The sequence below is a fragment of the Tachysurus vachellii genome, chromosome 7, assembly GCF_030014155.1.
Source record: "Tachysurus vachellii isolate PV-2020 chromosome 7, HZAU_Pvac_v1, whole genome shotgun sequence".
Lineage (NCBI taxonomy): Eukaryota > Metazoa > Chordata > Actinopteri > Siluriformes > Bagridae > Tachysurus > Tachysurus vachellii.
Genome location: NC_083466.1, coordinates 3,005,775 through 3,020,702, shown reverse-complemented (window position 1 = coordinate 3,020,702; position 14,928 = coordinate 3,005,775).

Below are 14,928 nucleotides of genomic sequence, written 5' to 3'. Positions count from 1 at the left end.
GGTTTCACTGCACGCATGAACGTTACTAGCGGTGAAAAATGACTGAAATTATTTCAGGAAAATAAACTTACTGTACCTGCTTATTACACTTAAAGAAAAGATATTTTTGGCTTATTTGTTTTATTCATTTTCATTTGTTTAGTTCTTTCAAGTGACTACCCTGATCCTAATAGTTATTACCTACAGCATTTCTTTTTTTTTTTTTTTTTTTTTCAGGGACAAAATGTTTTGACATGGATTGGCTCTTATGTGGATTTTTTTTTGTCCCTGCTGGCCCTTTTGTCAGTCTCTTTCTCTGTTTGTTGAGTGAATGACCCATCCACTGCTGCCCACATTCAATCACACTAAGCCCACACAACAATAAACACAATATTGGATTTTTTTTTTCAAAGGTATTTCCCCCAGGAGGGAAAACTCTGTTTGAGCATTGCAAAAGACAAAAGTAGGTAAGAGAATGAGTGGCAACATGTCGGAAGAAGTTATTGACCCAAGAATGAGATATATTCCAAGGTGCTCTGGGATCACTGATAAATCTATAGTATGTCCAACAGACATATTACTGTATAACAGGAGAGAATTACCTGAGAAAAATGTCTTGATGGCAATGGCACCAATTAACCCATTTTGTGTGCAGGAACTCCCTGATAATTAACGTTCATCGTATATGTCCTTTTAATGGGCATTCGCAAATGCAGCGACTGGTGAACATTAATTTTCAATGAGAGCTGGTGGCTATTACTATGGCAACCAGAGTTGGGAACGTTTCCTGGTGACTTCATAGTACAGTGACTGGAGACTTGCAGCAATAAAGTTGCTGTAGATGTGAGTATAGCATTAGTAGTCATAAATATCAGCCAAGTTAACATTAGACCAACACTATGACTTTACTGTAAGACTGAGAGACAAAACAAACATTAGATGTTGCTGTCTAGCTGTACTGCCAAAAGTAAACAAAGTACTACAAGAGACATAACAAAATTGAGTGCAAGTAGCCCATTTCGGACGAAGCACATAAAAGGAAGGAGTCTCCAGTTTCAATTCTTGGTAACAGAGGGAGTTTTACACCTGGTCACTTCATGCGTTTTCTGTGATCCGATAGCTATTCGATCGTAAAAAGACCAGGTCTAAATGCCCTCCGAAACGTTTTCGAGACGAATATAAATCCGATGGTTCAAGCCACTTTAGGAGGAGGTCTGGGACGCATTTCAGATGAAACTGGACAGGTGTAAATGAATGTGGTTGTTCAAGCTACATACATCAGCGCTATACTCCTCCCAAACAGAAGTACGTCACTCGCAAGTGTCGCAAATGAGTCGCACATCGCACCAGAAACAAATAAATGTAAATGCTGTTTTTTGTAGCATAACCATCATAAGTTTTTTCGTCTTCTTTTTGATTGCATTCTGAAAACTGCACACACCAAAGCGTGTTTTTCTTTTTAATTACCCCGAAAATGAGGTAAAATATATTAGCATTTTGGGCGGGAGTAGAAAGATCGGCTTGATATCCGATTTGCCAAGACGCGTTTATGTGGCCTAATGTAAATGGAACAGTTTTAACAAATCAGATAGCTATCGGAACAGAGAAAACACATGAAGTGACCGGGTGTAGAGGCCCAGAGGGAAAGCAATTAAAGGCCCAGAGGGAAAGCAATTCCGGACAAAGTTTTGCTAAAACGTTTTACATTAAAAGGTACTATTTTTTTTACTTAATATACATATACTGTACTGTAAAGAGAAAGTACTGTATATAGTAACAGATAACAGGACTTGAATAAACCTAGCATAAAGTAGGTTAGTGGTTTTAACATAAATTGTCGTGTTATTTCAGATGTTGAATTTAATTTAATTTCAATGTGTCTTCATAAAGTTTATATAAATTAAATATCGAGCATCCAGCAAAACAAATAAAATTTTTCATTTTGCTTCAAATTTATCTCGACCTCCAACCCTGCATGCTCTGCTGAAAGTTCCAGAATAGAAGGTCTAGTGTCAGAAATAAGTTATCACTAAGCTCTGGTCTGAGATCATGCAGCACAGCTGGACTGAAACATGTCTGTGGGCCTTTAAAGGTCAAAATGCCCTGCTGGTAAAGCAGCCCATCCACCCTTACATCATCGTAAATGAAAGGCTAGAACACTGTGCCTTTTAAAGCACAGCATGGTCCCCTGGTAGATACAGGATAAAAAAAACATCATGGACTTCATCTCATACACACAAGCTTGACAGGCACTGAGACATAGACTTAGACATTTCTGGCATGTTCCTGCTTATCCTCCTAAATGCTTTTTTTGAGTTTGCTTTGTAAATTCTGGACAACTAATATTTTGTAAGACTAAAGGATATCAGGCAAAACCATGTAAAGTTTGCATATGTCAATAAATTCAGTGTTCTACCCAGAGATACTGTTGGAAATGCTGATGATCAATTTTAACTCTGCTTGACTTTGCAAGTATCCTTGAATGAGAAACAGTTATCCAATCATCTTGCACCAAGCAACCCAAGTGTGTTTTAAAGAATGAGTATGGAATGCTGCCAGGGAATAGTGGTTTAATTCAAAGTTTTCCCCTGCCATGCACTGCATATTCCTTCAGCATGTGAAATCGCATCAGCCAAGACATTGCTTTACTTAGCATGCAGTAAATGCACAAACCAGAAATGAAACCTTACATGCAAAGACGATCAATAATACAGACTTTTTAATAGATCAATATACATTTGATGTCGGCTTACCATTCAGCCTCTGATCTTAAAGCATTGCTCATGTGGTCCCCCTATCTCTCCAGGAAGTACAAGGAAGGTATCCATCAAGATTCTGCTCTGTTCTGGAACCTAGGTGGTGGAATGAACTTCCTCTGGATCTTTAAACACCTGGGTCACTTTCTGTCTTCATACAAAGCCTAAAGACCTTCCCTTCTGTATTTGAGTAAGATAAGAGGTACTCATCTTACTCAAGTAAAAAAGAAAGTATAGACAAAAGTCATAGCAAAAAAATGCTACTTTTGAATGTAGTCAAGTGTTAAGACCATTCATTCATTCATTTTCTACCGCTTATCCGAACTACCTCGGGTCACAGGGAGCCTGTGCCTATCTCAGGCGTCATCGGGCATCAAGGCAGGATACACCCTGGATGGATTGCCAACCCATCGCAGGGCACACACACACTCTCATTCACTCACGCAATCACACACTACGGACAATTTTCCAGAGATGCCAATCAACCTACCATGCATGTCTTTGGACCGGGGGAGGAAACCGGAGTACCCGGAGGAAACCCCCGAGGCACGGGGAGAACATGCAAACTCCACACACACACAAGGCGGAGGCGGGAATCGAACCCCCAACCCTGGAGGTGTGAGGCAAACATGCTAACCACTAAGCCACCGTGCCCCTGTGTTAAGACCAATCAAATGTAAATATTTTCAACTGAAATTAATTTTAGATTTTTGTTTCTGTTGTACTTTTTTTTTCTTCTAGAACTTATTAAGTTGTTGGATCTGGTGCTTGGCATTATCAAGGAAACACACTAGTAGGAACATTTTAAAAGCTAGGGCCACAGGGACTCATTCATTTAGTACTCAGGATATACACGGATAGCTACGGTGCTAAGCACATGCAGATGAGAGATTGGCATAATTCTTGATCATTTTGAACTGGACTGGATGATAAATTTTAAACGACTCTTTTAAGAAATCTTTCACTTGCATCCTGTTTCCTCACCTGCAAGGTTTTTTACCCTTTCTTAATCATTTAAGCAAGTCTGAAATGAGGTGGTGTGAAAATGTGGTGAGTTTCAGAACAAAACACAGAGCTTGATTTATCCCTGCTGACTGGGGAGGAGTTGCCGTCATTTAGGGAACTTAACTTTGATCCATCTCAGGAATCTTCTCTCTGCCTTCTTCACCCACTTGAGGCGACCAATGTATAGATCAATTGTTGCATTTCTTTCTCTCTCTCTCTCTCCCTCCCGTCAAAGTCAGAAGGAGTTATTGCTAATTCAATGGAGGAAGAGAGAGACAGGTTCTCACGCTCCTCTGGGGATTCTGTCTTCCTCTTGCTGCATGCTGCAATCACAGCTGAAGAATCGCAATAATTACACTGCACAGAAACACAGACAAATTTCCTGACCAATGTACAGCTTTTCATTTTTGCCTGTCCTGGCACACTGTTACCTTGAAATATAATAAACATCTTTTGCCACAAGTTATCCATTATAGGTTATATATATATATATATATATATATATATGGACTGATGAGGTCACTTTGAATATATATATATATATATATATATATATATATATATATATATATATATATATATATATATATATACATATGTAATTTTAAATTCATTCATTCATTCATTTTCTACCGCTTATCCGAACTATCTCGGGTCACGGGGAGCCTGTGCCTATCTCAGGCGTCATTGGGCATCAAGGCAGGATACACCCTGGACGGAGTGCCAACCCATCGCAGGGCACAAACACACTCTCATTCACTCACGAAATCACACACTATGGACAATTTTCCAGAGATGCCAATCAACCTACCATGCATGTCTTTGGACCGGGGGAGGGAACCGCTAACCACTAACCACTAAGCCACCGTGCCCCCCGTAATTTTAAATTATTTTACCAATTTGTAGATATATATATGCTGTAAACAAAGAATGCATTCAGAAATATAAATAATGAGTGTTTATTTCTGTCAATTTACAAAATGCAAAGTGAGCAAACAAAAGAAAAATCTAAATCTGATCTCAACATCATCGAGCATGTCTGGGATTACATGAAGAGACAGAAGGATGTGAGAAAGCCTACATCAACCTACCAGCCGAGTTCCTTCAAAAACTGTGTGCGAGTGTACCTAGAAGAATTGCTGCTGTTTTGAAGGCAAAGGGAGGTCACACTAAACATTTATTTGATTTAGATTTCTCTTTTGTTCATTCACTGCATTTTGTTCATTTATGAAAATAAATGTTTAACACTTCCATTTTTGAAAGCATTCTATGTTTACAGCATTTTTTCACACCCGCCTAAAACCTTTGCACAGTACTGTATAAATAATAAATAAAAATAAATAAATAAAAGCTATTTTATTATAAATTCTCATTAGAAAATTTCGGTGCACTATGAAACGTACTTGTTATTTTCAAATAGTGTCATATATTTTATTTATTTATCTATCTGCATATAAGTATACTGCATAGATCAGAACAACCATAAATAAATAAATAAATAAATAAATAATTTTTGGAAAAGAGAATTTTATTATAAAATACAATTAAATATACAGAATGCATTACTATAAAACGTACCGGTATTTCACAAAAATATCATTTTTTTTTATTAGAATAAGAAAATCTATCTATTAAATTGGAATCATTTGTTTATTTACTTGATTTTTTTCTAGCTATTTAAAATAATTTTAAGCATTTTTTTTTCAGGTGGAAGGTATCGCTGAATCTTTTATTTATTTATTCATACATTCATTTAATTATTTATATATAAATATATATATATATATATATATATATATATATATATATATATATACGTATATATATATATATATATATATATATATATATACGTATATATATATATATATATATACGTATATATATATATATGTATATATATATATATATATATATATATATATATATATATATATATATATATATATATATATATATATATATATACGTATATATATATATATACGTATATATATATATATATATATATATATATATATATATATATATATATATATATATACGTATATATATATATATATATATATACATATATATCCCTGAATTCAATGCATGTTAGAATGCACCAGATGACACAATTGGCTAATTTGCATATTGAAACGGTCCCTGAAAAAAGGGAGCATTTAAAGTTTGTCAGAATAGAGCACAAATTATAATTGTGGATTATTTATGTATAACAGGATGCACAAAGAGTTTTTTTCCCCTTTACACACGTTATAATTGTGTTGATATGGTAATTGTTGGTTCGGATATAATCCCAGAATGCAGAAAGAGCAGGGGAAGCTTTTCCACAGGTAAGTAAAGTTTTTTTTTTAATTATTTATTATTGTTATTATTATTATTTTTTTTAATATTCCTAAAGTTTCCTTCAATGGAATAGGCATAATTTCAACACCAACTTTACTTTTCCATTTTCACAATAAATCAGACGCCCATGATATCACTATTACTGTAGTGTTTAAATTTGATTGTTTGGGGTGGAAAACTTTGTAATACAGTGAAATACAATGCTGTAATATCATGAGAATGGTTTCTTGGCTAATATTCAAACTCTCAGATTATTTCCTGGAGAAATCAGCCGTGAATGAACCCGGCATGTTCACCTGATGGACTTCAGAGAGCTATAAATCAACACCGTCCTTTTTTCCATCTCTGTATCAATATTTATCCATCTTAGCGAACCATTCGCAAGCTGTTAATAAGCTAGCTGTTTCATTTCCTACAGTTTGTATGCAGAGCAGTGACAAGCTTGATTTAAAAAACACTCCATTCACAAATTTTGCTGAAATTTTGCTTTGCTGAGAGATATTCATGAATCAAACCTGTTATTACATCAGAAATCTGTGCTGAGGTTTTACCAGGAGCACTGTCCTACATGGTTCACGTCCGGTGCCGCGTATGAAAAAGTATTTCAGTGCTTTTTCATAAAGTTGATTTGCTTGTCTAGGCTTCCTGGCTTATGGGAAACAAATGCTTGTAATACACCTATTTGAAATGTTCCTGGTGGCTCGATCGATATTGAAGATGAAATCCTTCCACTTTAAATCTGGCCTTGGAGATATGCATGCGATACAAATGGCTCACTGATAGCAGCTTATTACATACCAGCTGAGCACATTCTCCAAATGTGTTCCTCATTCTTAACCTTCCTCTGACAAGCTCATTTGGAGGAGAGGGAGAGGGCAAGAGGTTCTTCAAGCAATAGTATTACTTTATTATTAGTTATGCAAGTATTTTATGTTGTGTGACTGTTTCCCAAGCCTTTTCTCTAAATTCAAAACTTTCTCTGAAACTTTCTCTTTCTTTCTTAAACTATACCTCCTGTGAATACATATTGAAGAGCAGGTTTATGTGGAGGAATATGTTATTCGTTAGTGAATACACCATAAAGCTAAAAGTTTGTGGCCAGTCTGTAGCATACAATTGTCTAGGATGACTTTGCATGTTACAGCATTGCACTTACCCTTCAATGGAGCTAAGGCCACGTTCACACTGCAGGTACAGTAAAAGTGGCCCAAATCTGATTTTTTTGGGGTCAAGTGACCAGGTCAGACTTCTTCAGGAGTAGTGTGAACACTCAAATCTAGCCCAGATCTGATTTTTTCAAATCAGATTCAGACCACTTCCATATGTGGTCCTGAATCAGATCCAAATCTGATTTTTTCCAATGTGGCCGCAGTGTGAACAACCGAGGCGGATTTGATGCGACATTTTTTTACGTCAATCTACATCGACATTCGTCACAATTATGCGCCCGGCGAGTACGCACACAAACGTGATTACGCCTACAGAATGGATCAAATAATCAAAAGTTGCCCTCGACATCCGAAAATTTTCAAAACACTGCGTCTCTGTGCTGCCATTACACAAACATTTAGAAAGAAAAGCGAAAATGCTTACTTCCTCCATAACCTCGCCAACTTTAGCGCAACGGCGTGCTGCGTGTGACGTCATTGTTATTGTTCGTTTGCGCATGCGGGTCAGTTCGAAACAGCACACAGTTCACACTGGTATCTGATATAGGCCACATTTTAAAAGGTAATGTGAAAAAAAAAATCAGATCTGAGCAAAATATCCGAATTGAGCATTAAGACTTGCAGTGTGAACGCGGCTTAAGAGACCTAAACCAAGGTCCAAGACTTGGTGTGGAAGAACTAATTTTTTCTGGACAGAGCCCTGACCTCTTCCTGACCTCAAAAAGCTTCTTGAATTGACCACAAATGCTGACTAAACCTCAGACCTCATTGCCTGGCATCAGTGCCTGACCTCACTAATGCTCATGTCTGAATGAGAAAATACCTACAGCTCTGGTCCAACATCTAGTGGAAATCCTTCTCAGAAGAGTGGATTCAAACGCATTTAAACTGGAAAGGGGGACTAAATGTGGAATTGGATTTTTAACAATCAGGCTATATAGTATATTTTTTACCAGTGATATTGACCCTTGTATGTTGTTCGTATTTTTGTTACTCAGAAAGTGTTCGTGGGTCTGTTGGACCCGCTGCATTTTTGGGTTTTTAATTCAACACAATCAAAGATTTTATGTTAAAATACTCTACAGATGTTTACTTCATCCCAATTACAAGCAATATAATGATATAACGTGCCATTACTGTACATCATTTGTACCGAGGAGCATTCAGTTACTGAACAGATCAGATACAGGCACATAGAATTTTAAAGAAATTTTTTAATTAGCTATCGATTCATTTTTAGATATTGGACTGATTATTGTATGTCATTATCATTGCTGTGTTTGTGTTGTTTATGTTTTGTTTTTTTGTGTCTTCTATGTTCGTAATGTTGTTGGATGTTAATGCGGCTTCCTTGAGTGCAAAACAAATTCCCTTCAGGGCAATAAAGGTTTCAATCTATAAACAGCATATATGGTTAATATTTGCCCTTTACCTTTATTACATGACATTTTTTAATTAAAGAAATGAAAAAAATGGGAAAAAAATCAACAATATTACAAGGAAGCAAAGTTTTTCAAAACTATTGATGTTTATGAATATGGGTCCTACAGACCCGAACATCGTACAAGGGTTAAATATGCAGATACATTACGGCAACTCCTACTTATTAGTCAGAACTTCTGGTGGCATTTTAGCATTCTGGTTTAATCTAGGTTTATTTTGTGAAATGTGCCTCCTGGGTTTGTTTACCATGCTTTGAGAATGAATGCATTAGGGATGCAGTCCAGAGGACGAGTCCAGGCAAATCTTAAATACCAAAAAGTGCCCAATGGTAGGAACATACTGAACAAACAGCAAACAAAAAGGATTGCTTCCCATTCATTTCTACAGCAAAAAGATGTACCATGGAATGTATAATGGACTCTAGACAAGGATAGAAGAACAGCATCTTGTTTGAGAGAGTCTTAGTTGTTCAAAATACTGTCTTGGAACCTTAACCTTCTTCTTGTTCACTTCATAATCTCAAGTAAAAATGTCTTAACTTCATTATTATTAGTAATAAAGAAAGAAAAAAAACTATTAAAAAAAACAGGTTTTTTTACTTTTTCACTCGTTATGTGTTGAAACCAACTGACCAGCTGTTTTAAAATTCCAGAAGCTATTTGGGAATTCTTTGTTTATACCAGTCAGGTGAATTCGGCTAAACAAGCCACGGTGGAGGCATAGGGGAATTCTCATGGCGGGAGTAAAGTCTATTTGACTTGGTAAACACTCGCTTGTGAGTCAGTGTTACGCATATGGTCCTGGATGAGCTGCGAATGATGAGCTGCCGTCAAAACTGGCACAGTTTGTGCAGAACCAGGTGTGGAGCGAACGAAAACAGAAGGGCGGCACTGATTAAACAGTTCTGCAGAAATTTGGATAACAGCTTGTTCAATTCCCCAACAACCGTTATGAGGCCTGAGGTAGATGAGGAAATCAAAAGGAAAAAAATGCACTTCAAATGCAGAGCTGGATGTTGTGCCATCTGACACTTTACACCAAAGCATGCATGTGTAAGATATAAAACCCAATGGAACATGCTGTGGTAGGAACGTAATAAATAATGGAGCTTGTATATTATTTTAACTCTCTCACTCACTCATTTTCTACCGCTTATCCGAACTACCTCGGGTCACGGGGAGCCTGTGCCTATCACAGGCGTCATCAGGCATCAAGGCAGGATACACCCTGGACGGAGTGCCAACCCATTGCAGGGCACACACACACACTCATTCACTCACACACTACGGACAATTTTCCAGAGATGCCAATCAACCTACCATGCATGTCTTTGGACCGGGGGAGGAAACCGGAGTACCCGGAGGAAACCCCGAGGCACGGGGAGAACATGCAAACTCCACACACACAAGGTGGAGGCGGGAATCGAACCCCCAACCCTGGAGGTGTGAGGCGAACGTGCTAACCACTAAGCCACCGTGCCCCTAGTTTAACTCTCAACAAATCTATATTTTTTTATAGAAGAATTACACATTTGACTTTAAATCATACAGAGAGCGGACATTGTGCAGCCAGAAACACCTTGTTGATATGAGAGGTTATAGAAGAATGAAGGAATGCTCCTGTAACTCAAATAATCACTTGTTACAATCATGATGAGCTGAAAGCATCTCATATTAGGTCTAACTTTGAGGAGAACGGTTCTATTACTCAACATGAATCTGTTGTGGTATGGGGATGTGGTAGCCTAGTGATTAAGGTGTTGGACTACCAATCGGAAGGTTGCGAGTTCGATTCCTACGTACACCAAGCTGCCACTGCTGGGCCCCTAAGCAAGGCCCTTAACCTTCAGTTGCTCAGTTGTATAAAAATGTAAGTCGCTCTGGATAAGGGCGTCTGCTAAATGTTGTAAATGTAAAATCTGCGACTGCAGTCCTAACCTGTGCAAGACAGGGACAGTTGACTTTTCTGCTGTTGTGTCCTACTAAAGTGGCCAGTACGTGTTTGTTAGGAAAATATAACAGCAAATTGCATTAATGGAATATTATTTCAAATTGGTATCGTACTTGTTGGACATCCATGAAATGTAAAATTAAATAACTGACACAATACCAGGCATAATGTGCAGTAATAAAGTTCCACCTTCAACCTCCAAAATGTTCCCTGTCACAATGTTAATGTTTTTCTACTTCTTTCTCACTTTTATTTTTTTTTTTAAACAGCAACAGCCTTTAGCCTCCAGGATGATAGTAATAGTTATCTTGCGAATAAAGCCAGAAAGCCAGTTCCTCATCCCTTCTAATGTTCAGAAGTGATTTTAAACGATTCTTTAGTGTGCTAAATATCCAGACCGCGCATAAGCCAAATTCAAACAGAAAATGACCTGATGTCGTCTGGGAGAGAAGTGGGTATTATTAGAGCTTGACATAATATGCTAATAAGATCTGTGTTTGCGTAGAACTTTTTCGAATTTCGACAAATATGCAACGGATCATTTTACCACAAAATGTTCGGGTGTTAGCCTAACGTAATCCTAGCTCATGTCAGCCCACATCAAACAAAAGAGAAGCGTACGAAAGCATTAAAAGGACATTAACAAGAGCACTTCTTGTTAATAATATATAAAAAAATATATACTTATCAAAATTGTATACGATTAAAATGTGCATACATTGAATAAAACGCTAAAACGAAAAGGCAAAAATTGTAAAAAAAAACAAGAACTGTGCCAGTCTAAACAAATAACTCGAGATCTCGCTGCGTCTCAAATGGCTTGTACTTATTAAACATTCATTTGCGGGATTCTCACTAATGAATCCATGTCAACAATGAATAATGGATTGTATTCTGTTTACAGAGGTCTACCACTTTCATAATCACCAAATCGTGCCTCAGAACTAATTAAATTACCGTTGTGGTTCCGTCTGAGACGTATTAGTGGGTGGTTTTTGTCTGCTGGTTTTTGAGTCCTCAGCCTGTTGGAGTAATTCCAGTAACGTTGCAGGCCACAGGAGATAAAACACGGATGCTTTAAAGCTCAGATATGTTTCTGAGGTATGATGAATTTACTTAAATGTTCACACTTAAGTTCTCAAGGTTAGAAGCAGGATCATTTACTTTTTAAGTGAAATTTGTTTGGAAATGTATTATTTTTTTTAATATTACATAAATGTCTTGTTAATTTTTTACTTTGTCTATCAATGATTTGAATCATTATCACATTGTTTTTGACTGATTTTCATTTAGGTCATTATTGTGACTTAAAGGCAGGGTGCACGATGTTTGAAAAATGCTTCAGAAAACTGAGTCGGGCCGACAAACAAAACAAACGTGTAGCCAATGAGCAGAAAGGGGCGTGTCTTGTCAATATGCGGCTGAGAGAGTGTTCAGTGCGCATGTGTGACATCAGCCAAAAGCGATTGAAACAATGACATGGTGGATACCTGCCGTTACCTCTGCCTCGGGTTCTAGGTGTTTAATGTCGTCTTCCGCGTGAAACGGAGCTAAACATTTCACGGTACAACACACAGTACTACAAAAACACATTTGTATTACCATAGTATTACTCATTGAGTTCATTTATTGATAAAAATATCCCCTCGGCCAGCTGCCCCAGCAGGTTCCGCCATAATAGTTGCCTGGGTTGCGTATGTATGTGTGGGGCGGAACTATCAAAACAGAGGTGACACCCATTTGGGTTAGGGGCGTGTTTGTTTAGGTGATTTCAAATGTCAACATTGGCTTTCAAACATCGCGAACCTCACCTTTAAGTCTTTACAAGTTGATTTTATCGAGAATTTTAAATTTATAATTTAGTTTTTTTGACTTGGCATAAGTCATCATTTTGACTTATTAATTCCAATATTACAAGATATGTTAATATTTTAAGTTTAATCTTGTTTTATAAATCATTATTTCAAGATTTTATATGTTTATTTCATTATTATGTCATTATTTTGACCTTTAGTTATCTTATTTCAAGATGCTATTTAGACTTTATCAAAAAAAATTTTTGCTTTATTTTGATGACGAATTATTTTCAAATACTTACTAGTATTTTGCCCAAGATGTACTGCCTCATAATCTATTAATATAATTAATTTATGGAGTATTAGCTAATATTTTTCTCAGCCTCTGCATCATTGAGTCAGTACATAAAACTTTATTGCTAAATATTGGGAGAAAAAAAACCCCACTCCTTTATTCATAGACATTACTGTACATAAATTTGTAAACCTGGCAATTAAGTATTGGATGGATGGCACTTAAACAGGGTGCGATATCGTGTGTGCTGTTAATATAATGGGGTACGTTTGTGGACGTTAAATCACATTTTAATATAGCTTCTAATACTTTTCTCTCCAGACTCATCGGTTGCCAAATGTCTCACTATATATAATAAGCACAGTTTGACCAGGGTCATGGGCTTTCTTAATGGAGCTTAATATAGATCACGTACTAAGATTAGGGCATTTTAAAGGGTACTCATTTTTTTTAGCCTGTTTTCTGATGAAGTGCACTTAATGAGCAGTGAACAGAGAGGAACTGTGTGCTTCCACTAATGGCTTCAAGAATGAAATGGGCTCTAAGTCACTTCCCACATCTTCACACATCACAAAAAATAATAAATGGTGAAATATTCAGTCTCAAACCATAAATCATGTACCTCACACATATCTGTGATGATGTTCAGTATAATTCTAGCGATATCCAGTATACTAATTATGTCAAGGTTCTAACGCGTTCTTCAGAAGTTCTTCTCGCCTGTGAAAGCTCTCGAAGATGAATGTCAGTGATGTACGTCAAATATGTAAGAATACTTGCAAGCTCTCTGCTAGTAATATGGAGTATATATAGTTTTATAGTGTTTTTTTTTTAAATCAAACTTTATATAGATTTTCTAAATGCAAGATATAATTTTGTTGTAGTGTGGTGACAGAACCAAGGTCGAGATAGAGCTGAAATCTGTGGAAGGAAGGTTGCTTGTATTTGGAGACACATGCAGCTGGTCTGTGAAGATAAAACTCCTTATCTAGAAATATGATTATAAATAAACTCTCCAGTGGACAGTGTCCCATCCAACGATCTCCTTTATTCATTCATTTTCTTTTCGTGTTATCTGCTAAGGTCAGCCCAGACACAGTTTCTGGCTTCTTCATGGGGACCCTCAGTGCCTCCTAAGCCATCTGTGAGATACACCAAATAGATAAAAAGTTTGTGGACACATGACCATCACACCTCAATCTGCCCTTGAACATCCTATACACCCAATTTTCCATTTTTTTGGGAACTTTTTTTTAATATAACTGTGGGGATTTAATTCGGTTACAAGAGCATTACTGAGGGACGGCTGTATTGTTTGGTGAGAAGGCATGATGCACAGTCGCTTTTGAGTTTCAATTTATCCCTGAGGTGTTCATCTGGGTTCAGGACAAGGTTCAGCAAGTCCTGGGATTCCACTGGGGTCTGTGTACAGGTGGCATGCTTGATTATAGCTTTGGCAAGAGCCATGAAATGTACTTGGATAGGTCTGATGGGGTGGTGTCTCCAGACCACCTTTATAGCCTAGTCAAGCCAAAACGGCACTGTTGAAACGTTTTGTAGGATGAAGGGTGTCAGTCAGAAGGAAATTCATCCTTTAGACTCTGTATATACAGTAGAAGTTTGGACAATTTTGAAATAATGTCCATCTGCCTATTTTTTATTTTTTTTATCTACCCAACCACTCAAGCCCAACTAAAGCACTGATTTATAGCATAACATCTGCCAGGCTGCCACTTTTCCTAGCAGACATCTTTTAAATCATCATAACGTCTGTCTCAGAGGGGCCAAAAAAAAAGAGAATGTAATGTCCATTAGGGAAATCAAGAATGAAGGCATCATTAGTGAAATGTTCCTAGCCTGGGAAGAGACATCCAAGAGCGGCACGTAATCAACACTGCAGCGTTCGCAATAATCTTGACGTCTGTTTAAATATTGTGTGTGTGTACTTATAGTAAGGTGAAGTGAATGCGTTTGAACTCTTTAGTATATCTGTGGCTTACGTTTGAGTGTTAAAGTCTGAGACGTATCCTATGATTGAGAGCATTAAAAAACACTAGAAGCTGATCTCTTTAACTTATTGTCATTTATCTAAACCAAATAATATTGGGTTTTGTACACTTCAAAATGAGTAATAGGATGGTACTTTTTTTTAAAAACATATATTTAAAGAGTATAAGGCATTAGAA